Genomic DNA, 13459 nt, shown 5'->3' with positions numbered 1-13459 from the left:
CAGGCAGCTCCCCCTTTCTGCCACGTCCTAGTCATGCTTAGCTGGTTTTTATTGGTCACACAGATCAGTATCAGTCCCCAGCTGTCCATCCTTAGTTCTGCTCACCCCGACAAATATCAATCCTGCTGCAGAAAACTACTTTTTGTGATAAAAGTGCGTAAATTAAAATATTTCATAGAAGAAAAAATTGTATCTAAAAGAGTTCATGTCATTTTATTGAAATCGTGAGGCCTCTTTAAAATGTTCTTACAAACCACAAATCCTATACCTTTCAGGAAAACGTAAACATAAACCTGGCCATGTCTGATCATGGAAATGCTCAACATGAGAGTGCTTAGACACCTGCTACCCTGTGTGTTCTGTGGCCTGAAGGTCCTGGTTTTATTGGTCTGTCACTAAACTTGCAAAAGAGAGAGAGGAATTATTAAATAGGTTTAAAATATTGCACTCATAGGATCTCATGCTTAGTGGTCCTGTGACTTTTAGATAAAACATGGACTGCGAGGACAAGCATCTACCCTGTGGGAATGATTTCCCTACTGGGAAAAAAAGGGAAGATGAAATCTCTGCTCTGTACATTGTCTGTGGGAACCCTAGAACACTCTATCCTTGATAATAATATTGTGGGTATTCTGTATTTTAAATGTTTATGAAGAGAATTTGACGTTATTTTCCTAACAACTAAGTTTTTAGGATGCTAGTTCTCCAGAGGATATCTTTTGTAAAGGATACAGTTTTAACTATTTTAACAAATAACATAGAATATTACTTAACTCTTTTACATTCTAATCTTATAAAAGAACCAAGATTTGGCAATAAGTAGTGATCAACAGCTATCAGGTAGCTTTGCTGGAGAGGAAGAGAAATAGGGACCTAACTTTGTATTTTGGAAAAGAGTTTTTCACTGTATTTGAATAGAAAGGACAGTGGCCTTGTACATTAAATGGGGTTTTGTAGTGCTAGTGCTGTAAAAATGAAATATCAACAAGGGAGCAAAGCCACATACTGTTTACCGCTTCACTGTCTTTCACTGTAACACACACATGTTTTTGTTTAGCAATAGAGAACTCATTCACACAAAATCTCAACAGCCCCTGAGTTTTGATCCAAACTGATTGAGCTGGAAGCTCAAAAGCATTGGAAAGCTTGCTTTATTTCTTCCCATTGTCACATACTTTTGCATTTCCTGACTATGGGCTGAATAATGTAGTCCCTAAGCCACTGGGAGTTTTGTTCATTCCAAATCTGGACTCCTGCCAGGGCCAGCAGCAGAAACATAAATATCACAAGGAGGGGCTGTTTTTTCATGTTGTTTCACTCTAACCTTTTGCAGTTTTTTCCATCTTCTCTGTACAGTAATTGTTTGGTGCCCAGTGGTGAACAGAAAAGCAGGTTTTTAGAAGCCATAAGGAAAAGGGGAGGGAGAGAGAGAGAGAACCTCTACTGTGCCTGCCTTGTTGCACAAATGGTATACTTTGATATTGGATGCTGTGGTCAATCTTCATTACTTAGCTCAAAGGTATCATACCAGGAACAGGGCTATGAAAACTGATCAGAGGCTGGAATTTTGTATTAGTTACATGGACTCTCCTTTGCAGAAAGGAGCTGTATTGATAAAGGTTTATGAGATAATAGGAAATATAAGGAAAATCAGTTGGGTTTCTTCAGTGCCTTTTCTGGTGAGGAACAGGAGAAGAAGAATGCAGTAAAATAAAGAGTGTTCAAACAAATAAATGGAAATGCTTAAAAGCTCAAGCATAATCAATGTGTGGAACAAGAAGGTCCCAGAAATCATGAGCACTTTGGAGTTAGCTGTTTTGGCATTGATTTCACTTGGACAGGGATTTCACCCCAAGAGGTGAGTTGATGAAAATATAGCTACCATAAAATGGAGTAACTTTAGTGACATCTGGAGTTATTGTGTATTGGAGGTGGGTAAAGAAAATAGAGAAGCCATTGAATTTAATAGTTATGGCAATTCTTCTCTTTTGTGTGACTAAAATCAGGATGTCTCCGGAACCATAGCAGAAACAGGAGCTGATTCCTCTTTTCTCCAAATTATTTTCCATATCCAAAGGTTTGGATTCTAGAGGACAAATATGCAGACTATTCAGTACTAAATATTTTGCCCGTTGCTACTGGTGATAACCTTTTCCAAAAAGGAGCATACAAATTTAAACAGAACATTAGTACTGGGCAAAGCAGATCTAAGTATGGTGGAACTTAGCCTCAGTCCTGATCTCCACCCAGCTCCAAATACGCTTGTGTTAATAGAAAAGAAAACCAATAGTTTGGAGTGTTCTAGTTTTTGTCCTGTCCTTACATTGTTTAGTAAGCTGATAAATTACTTTTGCCTTAGACAATTTTCACATTTTACCATATTTCAGACAACAGTTATGTTGCATGGGACAATCCATCCCCTCATTGCTTCTAAGCCAGGACTGGATTAGTCATCTCTGTCTTGGGTTTCATGCCTTTCACTCTGCCCTTCCATCCATGAAAACATAGTAACATGGCATGTTGAGTCACTCCATAAACCCAATTAAACCAATATCGTTCTCCAACAATTGCTTCAAAGGGATTACCTTGTAAAAAAAAAAAAAAAATAGGAAAAACCAAGAAAGAATTTGCTTTCAGGTAGAGTTTCTTCTGAGTACCTTATAGGTAAGAGTAGATTGGCGCTCTGAGGTTTTGTATGTTATTCCGAAATTATTAGGTTTTTTTAGCAGAAGCCACAGCTGCCCTATAATGGATAAGTATTGCATTATGTCAAATTAGGTAAAACTCTTTCTAATTTCTTTCATTACTTAGTACCCAGCTTTTGCCAGGAAGCACAAGGATTTTATTTTTTTTTTTTATTTCTACAGATGAAATGAATCCTGTGTAATGTAACTATAATTTATCCATTTCTGGCTCCCATTAAACTTTTGATTTCAAGAGTATCTAGAGGCAATGAGTTTCATGTGTTACATATAAATGTACTTGTAATTGTTTTAAATTTGCTTCCTATAAGATTTGTTCAGTTCTTGTACTAGGAAAAATATCCTGATCTTCACTTCTCTGTAGAATCCTTTTCTCATTGATCTCTGTACTGATGTCATCCTCCATCTTCTACATACTTTTATCTTTTCTTTTTTTACCCTTCCTTCCAGCTTCCTGCTGCTTTCATATGTTTGGAACTCCTCCTTTTTCTTCAGATCACTTCTTTTTGTGAACTTTATTACCTGACTCTTTCATGGTGACATCCAGCTCTGCAGCCTCCAAGACTGTTTTCCAGTGAACTGCCTTCCTGTGAGTTAATAAAAGTTCCTGGACCTCGTCTTGCCAAAAACATTTGTGTTGCAGGATGTGCACTCCCACTCTGCTTGGTTACTATCCTGGCTTGTTGCAGTGCCCTAGAGGCAAACTGTAAAATATTGCTTATATAATTCCATGGAAGATGGTCTAATACTAAATGTCCATCCATCAAAAAGTATTTTTGTCTCATCTTGAAAACATATCCTGGAATTCCATGAAGAATATGTTACTGTGTGCATGCAATGCTTTGTTTACAGAAAAAGTAGCCCAAGTGATTTCCATAAATGATTGTGTTAAGAGTGTGTGATTGAAAAATTACAGCACTATGAGTATAAAGTGTGTTGGCTTTTTAGTGTGTGTAGCCATGGTGTGGTGTATGAGGCAAGGCAAGAATGGTACCCTGTTAATTAAATGTTGTGGGCTGTATTGTTATTTTGATATTTTTGTAGTGGGTATGTAGAGTAAGAGATTATACTGGACTTAAGAGAGGCACTAGAGATTATTTGTATTGGCTATGAAGCTGCTAAATAACTGGCACTGAAGGAAAGGTCATTCTTTTTTGCTTTTAAACTGTTGACCAATATACAGTTTATAGCTTACTGCAGCACCAGAGTAGCAAAAACTGAGCTCCCCTGTATGGTGTCATTCTAAAATGTGAGCTCCCCTGTATGGTGTCATTCTAATTTAAACCAAATATTTTAAAAAGTTATGACTTTACCTCTTCTTTCCACGCTTTCAGTTACATAATGTTCCTTTTTCATCTGACTTAACATTCCCTTTGATTTATAGTCCCCTAAACTGTAGGTAGACATAAGGGGCCCTTTACGTTGAATGAAAGGAGAATTATCAATAGCCAAAAGCTATGATTTATAAGGAAAGAATGTAAAGGGCAAAAGAAAACTGAATTTGCCTAAAAAAATTATATGAATATTTTCTCTATATTTTTGATTAGTTCAGTTAAAAGGTGTATTTAAACCTGTCTTTTTTAATCTTTTATTGTGAGCCCATGCTGGATTCTCTCATTCTTACTGCTGCCTTCTTTACTCCTTGAGCAACCAGATGTGAATGAATGAAGGTACTGAAAAGGTGAATATATTTAGTCCACCCAAGTACCAGTGGCAGAATTTACTCCATGCTCCACACTCTGGTACAGGCAGCACTTGCTACAGCAACTGATCTGAGTCTCACTGAAATCGGGGGCTTGATATCCTTTAGCATTTCACAGAGAGCATGCATGATCCTGTCTGGGTTGCTGGGTTTTTTGGTTTGGGTTGTGTTGTTTGTGGGGGTTTTTTTGAGAGCGGATATAGCAGAGTTTGTTTTGTTTGGGGTATTGTTTCGGGGTTTTTTGGGGTTGGGACTTTTTTCAATTAACATTGTCAAGGATTGATGATGAATTACTCAACTTCTTCTCTGGAATATCTGCATCTGAATAAGATGACTTTACCACATTTGTACAGTTGTCATTTCAAGCACAAGGCTTAAGCAGTAGCTGCTTCCGAGTATTTGTCATTCCTGGAGCTTGGCAGAGGCAAAGCTACTTAACACAGCCTGCTGCTTAAGTCTGCACTACAGAAGTTTTGAGGACCCTTCACATTCCTGCTGCTGCACTTTATCTCTAAGGCTGTGACAATCAGAATGAAGCTGAGAAGGTGGGTTTTGTTTGTGGTGTTGAAGATAACAGTATAAGCTCCAAGGGCAGCTCTCCTGTTCTTGGCAATACTGTAGGTTTTAACACTAACTTTAGTCATAATGTATATTCCCCATAGCATTATTGTTGACAGCAAGATGAGTCTAGGTTATTTTACAGGTTTCCCATGAGGGAAGCACCCTAATCTGTCACATAAATAGGTTCCTGGTAAGGCACAAAATGCAATGCTTCTGATGCTTCATGAGATCTTATGATAACTTTGTCATAGGTGTGACAGATGGTGCTGGGGTAAGCTGTAGCATCCTAAACAGTCTAGGATCTAGTGTCTTTGGGAGAACACTTTTCTTATGTGCTTCGAAACGAGCCTACACCTTCAGAGAAGTATCTAATGTTAAGTAGTTTGGAGGTAGTGGCTGAGAGATCTCAGCTGAGGGTTCCCAGTCTTGGGTTTTGACTTTCCTACAGAATCACAGTTTTCAAGACCAGAAGAAGTTGTTCTAGTTAGCTAGTATAAGTAACCTGTCAAAGAGAAAAAATTAGCCTGTAATTCCTGTACTGATGGCAATAACTTCTGCTCAAGCTAAAGCTTATCTTTTAAAATAAGCACCAGATCTGAATGTAAAGACATTATTACATCAATCTTGAAAACTAACTATACTGTCAGACAGATTGTTACACAGCTTAGTTACCATTTCTTTTAAACACCACTGAATCCTCATTTGCCTTTATTTCTGTGTTTGTCCAGAAGAGCTTGACTATTACTGTTATGGCACAGTGATAACCTCAGTTTAAGCATTTGAAAAATAACTCTTAGGACCACAGCACCTCTAGTCCAGGGCTACTAGATAGTAGGCAATTAAGCTCCATAGCATTAAGGAGTGGAAGGGATACTTCAATTCATAAGAAATTGGTATAACTCAGATCACAGGTATTATATTTTGCAGCTGACAGAGGGGACAAGAGCAGATATACAATAGGATTGTGGGACAGGCTCTGCCTCCAGACACAGGGCTGTCTTTTGAACAGACTCTCTGGAAAGGCTGTCTGGAGATGTGCAAAAAGCTGGTGTGACACAGCATCCTGTGTCTCCCACAATGCCACCTACTACATCAGCTGAGGACAACCACTGAATGACCCTGACCATGGAACAGACATGTGCTCAGGGATGTCAAGTTTTCCAGTGTCTTTTCTTTATGTATGCTCAGTTTTGATTCAGAGAATGTCTAATAATAATCTCTCCATAGGAACTAATGCTGCATTCCTTGTCTCAGTTTGGATTTCCCAAAAGAAACAGCCTCTTCTGGAATTTAAGTCCCAAGTAATTGCCTGAAATCGCTTTCCAAGAAAACCATGCAACCACCAACATAACCCAGAATTTCTTTTTCTGGTTCTTTCCCTTTTTCTTCAACACGTTTTAAGCTGATTATAAATTTTTGTCTTTTTATTTATGGAGTAAATCTTTAAAGACTTGACTCAAATAAGCATTCAAGAACACCCCGACCTTTTGGAGAACAGTTTTAGAGGTGAGGGTTTTTTCCCTATTTCTGGTTAAAAACAAAGGATCCTAAATCCAAAAAATTAGCAGCAGAAAAATGTTAAGACTTTGACCATATCAGTTTAGGCTCAGCATTAATCTTGGGCAAAGACATATATTACTTATAACTGAACCTTACCAACCACATTTAATGAACACCACTCACTATAAAACAGTAACAATCTACCCCAGCTCATTTTTCACTGAACACTGCACTGAGTCTGGAAATCTCCTTCCAGCTCTGATGGCAACCTACTTGTTTAACCATAGATAGGTTCACTTTGCCTGGCTTCTGAATCCTCGTCCTCATCAAAGAAAGAGGGTTAAGGGCATCACCATCTTTCTTGGATGTGTGGGGTGAGGATTTCTCTGATGAAAAATATTAAAAGATAATTAATATTTGGCTTTTTTTTTAATGGAACAATGAATAAAACAATTAACAGCTACTCTTAGAAAACAATAACAATTTGCCGCTGTCAGCTAATGGTATCCTACAGCAACCCATTTTGTATTGTGCAGAATCTATTCACAGAAATTTATTCCATATTATAAGGCATGCAAGTTATTTTACAGTGTACAGTATGTGCCATACTGTAATAGAGACAGCATAAATATTGTAACAGCAGTAGGCAAAGAAAGCAGCAGATCACATCAGTTGTGCTCTCTAATAGCAAGGAGCTGTAAAAGTGATAAAGAGCCGTCACCTGTCAGGTCAGTCCTTCAGCATAAATTGAAGGAATTTGACGGCCCCACAGCTTTATGTCATCCATTCCCAGGCACAGGCTGGTACAGTGGGGGAAGAGGGGAGTGTTTCGTGCCCACCTCCCACCTGACAGCAACCTTCCCCCCCCCGGAGGAGCAGCAAGGGGGGCTCCAAAGCCTCTGCCCTGACCACCTCTCCCAAGGGATTGCTCACCAGGATCTGTGTGCTCAGGGCTCAGCTCCACCAAATGAGGTTGTACTGGCCCTGTGGATAACAGATCACCAGGATCTGTGTGCTGTACCAGCCTGCACGTTTTTTCTGTGGGCTCATACTGTTTGAATCAGTTGCTAATGGGGCACATAATAAAGGATACTATTAAGTGAACACTGCATTAATAACACTGGCAAGGTTTCAGGTCTACAGATGTTATTTATAGTATATGACTAAACAAATACGTATCCCCTTTGAGGCTGAGACTCAGAAGCAATTTACTGATTTCCTGTATAGGCTAGTTCATACAGAGATTTGAGTAAATACTACATTTGAATGTCTTGCTTGGATCTGTGCTTTGGAACTGTAGTAGATAATCATATTAATGTTTAATTTTAAAATGGTTTGGAAATGTGTTTTCAGAGGATTAGATTCTACCCCTGTCCAGTTCTCATGGAGAAATGCATTTTTCTGTATTTTTCTTTGAAGAAAAATAAAGTATTCAAAGAATATAGCCTTCAGTTACACAGCACAGTGGAAATGAGTAGGGAATCGTTAGAGAAAATTCTCCAAAAAAAGTGTACTTAGCAAAAGCTTAAAAAAATTTAAATATCCCATATCCTGTCCTTTCCATCTGGTTTTAAAATTAATTATTTCTCTTATTTATGAAGTTTAATTGCCAGTGAGATATTTTTGTAGATTTCAAATTTTTCTGAGTAATGAATCATTTAATTTGTGATTTTGTTTCTTTTCTGCCTCTTATAATATTGCAGGTTTATAGAGGCCTTAAAAACTGAAGAAAGCTGTGAACTCACAAAAGTCTCTGGTCCACTCTGCAGACTTTTATATGAATAATAGAAATATTATACAGCAAAATAACAGTGTCTTATATTAAGGTACGTCCATGTAGAGCATCTCTGTCTAATTCATAATGCTGATCACTGAACAATAATAATTTACTTCAAATTTTAAAGACAAAATAGTGATAGTGAAAAGACAGAAAAAAATGTAGTTTGTGAAATACCTCTTATCTGTTTATTCTTCTCTTTCAAATTCTGAAATTAAAACAGTTGAAAATAATACATGATGGCATGTAAAAAGAGCTGACTGCATGATGTCTAAATAATTTGTTATAAAAATATCACTTACCATTGCCAAGTATCTTCTTATTTAAATCCACTATTATCATGCCTTCTTGGATTTGAAATATGCAGCAGAGTCAATTCCCAGTGTGTTAAATACTTGAGAAAATAATAAATGCAGTGTAACTCCACAGTGTTTGGATATTTGACTGTAACTCCTAAGCATTCAAAGTGACTACTCAGTATAACAACTTTTCCTCTGCAGAAAATGCCTCGCTATTTGCCAGCAAATCTTTAATGCTTTAGATTGGGTATTTCCAACTACCGCCCTACTTGCTAGGCAGATGTGTATAAAAGAGATGTTATTTCACTGAATCAACCACTGAGATCGTAACCCTTTTCCTGTACCACAAACAGAAATGTAAAACCTCAGACTTTCCTTTTGGACTTTTACTGACTTGTGTGTGTTGTAAGAAAGCAAAACACAACTAGTCCAAACGCTAATATATGGAAAATGTGTTAAAACGTTTTAGATCATCTCATTGCTTCTCATTCCTGCAGTTCATTGGTTAACTGGCTCGTTCTGTGTTTATGTAGTTGCATGGTACAAATACAACACCTAAACTTCTCGCCTGAAGTTGAAATGATTCATTTATTACTTTTTATGCCACCCCCAAAGAAAAAAAAATAAAAAGGAAGAAAGAAAACACACAGTGCTCATTTAACCCAAGTGAGTGAAAACGCCTTTCATAAGGTCTGTAAGGGCTTTGGGAGGTTTTTCTTGGGTGAATAAAGTCTGTGTAGTGGAGGGAAGAGTTTTGTCTGAGGATGGTAGAACTCAAGCTACAGCAAACAGACACAAACTAGGATCCTTTTACTGTGTGAAAATAAGATAATAGAAAAGGAGGTGCAAATGTTATTCATATGAGATCATTTGAGAGGGATTCATTGTTTTGAGGAAGTGAGTGGAGGCAGGAGAGAGGGGGTATTTTTGAGAGGGTTTGTAAGACTCTGCTAGTGCTTTGCTCTCTGGATTTATATAATGGGTCAACATATATTTAGGTCTTTTTGTGAGGTAATTACCCTAAATAGATATTACGTAGGCTTTCCATCTTCTAGGTGCTTATAAATATTAGTTGACCACATTAGTTATAACCACAATGGGGAAAGCACAAGCAAAACAATGAGTGAGTGCCATGCTAAGTGGAAAACAGGATTAAATAAAGACATTTCCTCTGCTTTTTCTGCAATGGAGAGAACGGAGCTATGTGATAAGGCACTATTGCATAGGATGTACCACCCTGATTTCTGATACTGGCTGTGGATGCAGTCACTGTTAGAAAGAAGGTATTACAGTGGGTAACCCTTGTTCTCCTGTCTGTGTCCCAGCCATGAGTACCCCTAGCACAGCTCTGATGGGACAGTTATTCTAACTTTGTTCATCATCCTCTCCAGATGGGCATTAGACTTAATCAAGTCCTAGTCCTAACAGCTTGTTTCAGGACCACAGCTGGAATCAGCACGTCTAGACTAGCACTGATTTATTCCTGGCTCTCAGAATGCTACTATTCCATATGCTTTTTGTTAGAGAGGTAATAATGCCCTTTTACAGTGTAACTTCAGTTTCTCTTTCTTGCCCCTTTTTTATTGTAATTAGAATTTATTTTACTTATGTGTGAAAATGTCCTGCCTCTGCTCTGAATAAGACTTCTGGAAGCAAGCAAACTTCCAGATAAACAAAATAAAGTTCACAAAGGAAACAGTTAAATTTTCTGACTGCCTTCACTGTCACAAAAAGTGCTAAACACATTTGTAAGTTATATAAAACTGCATAAGTTCATATTTTCCCCTCCTGGTTTCACAGTCCAGAACAGCAAAAGGACCTTGTGACAATCTCTAGGCTCTCAAGAGTTTAGTAATCCAAATAAAAATAATCCTCAGCAGAAAACAACACTCCACACCCTGCTACTGCTGAGCAAATGAGTTTCCCATTTTCCTCACTTATCCTCAGACTAAACAATGTTAAATTTACAATTCTGACATCTATATATAGCAAGCACTCTACTCTAAGAGCCACAGAGGTTGGTGTATGTCATTGTCCTTAATCCACAGGCCAGCTTTCAATCTGGCATGTCAACTAACGAGGAGAGGAACCTACCTTAATTAATATCTAAGCAATGTATGCACTGAGGCACGTTATATCCCTAAGCTGGGTGGTGTGCATATGTGGGGGGGTGTTCATCTGTTGTAAATTAATCCCTGGTTTTAGTTTTTTGTGTTTGCCGTGGACAGTAATCGATTATGTTAACAGCACCATGGGCTTGTCAGGGGTCTGCAGAGGCTGGGGAAGGTCCTGCAAGAGAGTCAAATTAATGGGTGTCCAGCAGCGCTGATAATCCTGACAGCAAACACTGAGGTAACTAAGCTGGGCAGCTGTGCCTGCTGTGAGGGGAAAGTGGGCTAAACAGCCCTGAGGGGAGCACTGGGGTAACTGGTGAGACTGTGGAAGCAGCAGGGGGTGGTTTGGGAATGTAAGTGTAGGCTATGAGGGGAAGGAAGTGTATGAAAGGGAAAAGGCTTCAAGTTAGGGTGCTAGGCTGGCTTTGAGGAAGTGGGTGAAGACTCAATACATGGTGCTGGCTACAGGTATCAGCTGAGCCTAAACTGGATAAGACCTGGCGCTGGGTTGCGCCCTGTAGACTGGGCTCAGGGGAGAGCAGAAAGGTTCTGTGAGGAGCTGACCCTTTCCAGTTTTCTCTGGAGCAGCAAGAAAATTACATTCAGGTATTGAGCTCGAAAGAAGCTCATGCACAACCTGTAACCCACTTTTCATCCATTCATGTCAGTAGATATGACAAAATATGCTCTGCTATCCTAATTTACAAACTGAGGAGCAGAGAAGCTGTTTAGAGAAAAAACCTTAATTTGAAGGATATCACCATTCTGATAACCTTTAAATTTCTTTCATTTCATAGTTTATCAATGCTTCTAAATCCCATTTATTTTTTTTCCAGGTGATTCCTATTTCTTTTCACATAATGAAAGCAAATTAACTTAATCTTAAGATTAAAAATACTTAGTTGATGTATTTGGTATTGTTGTTCTTTCCAGTATTATTTTTCAATCCATCTTTAATATAGCCTGACATCTTGCTTGCTTTTTTTGACCACTACTGTGCACTGAGTAGAAGTTTCCATTAAGCTGTCCACAGTAACGCCTAGATCTTTCTCTTGAGTGATTTTGCAAACCATAAGTGTATATGAATAGTTCAAATAGTTCCCTTCAGTACACATTACCTCACACTTGCCTACGCTAAATTTCAGCTGCCATCTTGTTCAGTCCCTTCTTTTAGGTTTTTCTTTTGTTTTGTTTATTGCTGGGGTTTTTTTTTTTTAAGTTGTGGGTTTTCTAAATGATCACATATAATTTCCCAGTTATGCTGTCACTGCTTCTGCATTCTTGCATTCCAGAGGAGTAGTAAATAGATTAAATTAACCCCAGTTTTGGTGTAGTCTTGGGATCTCCACTTGTTCATATCCTTCCCTGCTGAAAATAACCATTGACTTGTATTTTTATTCGGTCTTCACTACTTTCTGAGTCATAATATATTTCTTAGTCCTCTGCTATTCTTTACACTTTAAATGCTTTATGCCATCTAAAATAAACACCTTGGTTATACCTCTAAAATTATACTTTTATGCATTATTTTATCTTTATTAAAGAATTCAATGGCAATTGGCTGTTAAAACTCCATAGGGACAAGTACAGCCACAGTAGCTATAGGCAAAGCTATCATTTACCTAGAGCAGCAGAATGGTAGGAGAGAGAAAATCAAAATCTCAATTTGCAAGAAGAGTCCCTTGCAGTCTCCCAAGAGCCTGGAATAATTCACTCACAGCTGAATTCAGTAAAGCAGCTCCCAGGTGTTCTTAGTCTAACCACTGAGCCCAGGCATGTTCTTCTGTGCATCAAATGTCTCTTCTCCACCTTGCCCTTGCTGCTTCCTTGACCCCAGTGGAACAGACTGTGCTGGTCTCAGGCTGCTCAAACAAAGAGAAATGACAACAGGAGAGGGGCTGGAGGATGCAACTCTTTTCTCCAGCAAGCCCCAGGCCACCCACCCTGACTGAGGCCCTGGATGCAGCCTTGAAAATGGATGCGTGTGCCAAAAAGCATCAAGGAGGAACAGGATCCTTACTATTGAATAAAGCATTAAATGAGTCACTCCGTGTCCAATTCTGGCATCCACTCTTTTTAGCACAGATGGTAACAAGGTGGGAAGAGTTCAGAAAACAATTATAAGAAGTCTGAGGAGTATGTTTTGCAGTAAGAGGCTAAAGAATTTGTTTTATTTTCTTCCAGTAGATTGTTGCAATGTGATGTCTTTGCTGACTGTGTTCATACCTCCATGAGTCCAAATTCAGAGGACTGGGATCCAAAGGCAGATGCATATGAATCAGAAATATGGTTACATGAAAGTTCATCATTAAGGTAATTAGACCTTCCTGCCCTATGCAATTTACCACAGCAGTGACATTCTGTTTTTGGCAAAGGGGCTAATCTCATTTCAACAACTAATACTCTGATAATCAATTCTGGGAACTATGGTTCTGTTTAGCTCTTTTTTTGCAATCCTGCTCAGTCATTCATATTTTGCAATAATGTTCTGAACTGGAAGAATGCAATATAGTAATTGGCAAGATCAGGTGAAATTAATGTACCTCACTAATGGTTTGTTTTCTTTACCTAAATGAAGCCATTAATTATAACTTACTAATGTTGTCCTGATTGTACTCAATATGCAAACATAACATAGATTAATGACATTTGAGACTTAAACCCAACAGACTTTTTATTCCATAACCAGTGTCTTTATCATAGCAGGATCTTTTTGAAGTAACAGGAATTATATGAGGCAAACTCAACTGTGGCAAAAGCGATTTTTTTTTTGATGTCTAAAATGCTCTTTCAAGCAAACTTTT

The 13459-nt window shown here is 38.3% G+C and overlaps 1 protein-coding gene across 1 annotated transcript in view; it reads right to left on the bottom strand.

Annotated features, from left to right (window-relative positions):
- Nucleotides 1–8642, bottom strand: part of IL16 (interleukin 16) — a 39685-nt gene extending 31043 nt beyond the window's left edge. The window contains exon 1 of the mRNA XM_027644657.1: nt 8545–8642. The gene's annotated coding sequence lies outside the window, so the exon portion shown is untranslated. The remainder of the gene's footprint in view (nt 1–8544) is intronic.
- Nucleotides 8643–13459: the final 4817 nt, after the last annotated feature.

This window comes from Corapipo altera, unplaced genomic scaffold, assembly GCF_003945725.1.
Source record: "Corapipo altera isolate COAL_440 unplaced genomic scaffold, ASM394572v1 50, whole genome shotgun sequence".
Lineage (NCBI taxonomy): Eukaryota > Metazoa > Chordata > Aves > Passeriformes > Pipridae > Corapipo > Corapipo altera.
This window is presented reverse-complemented; position numbering and strand designations above follow the sequence as displayed.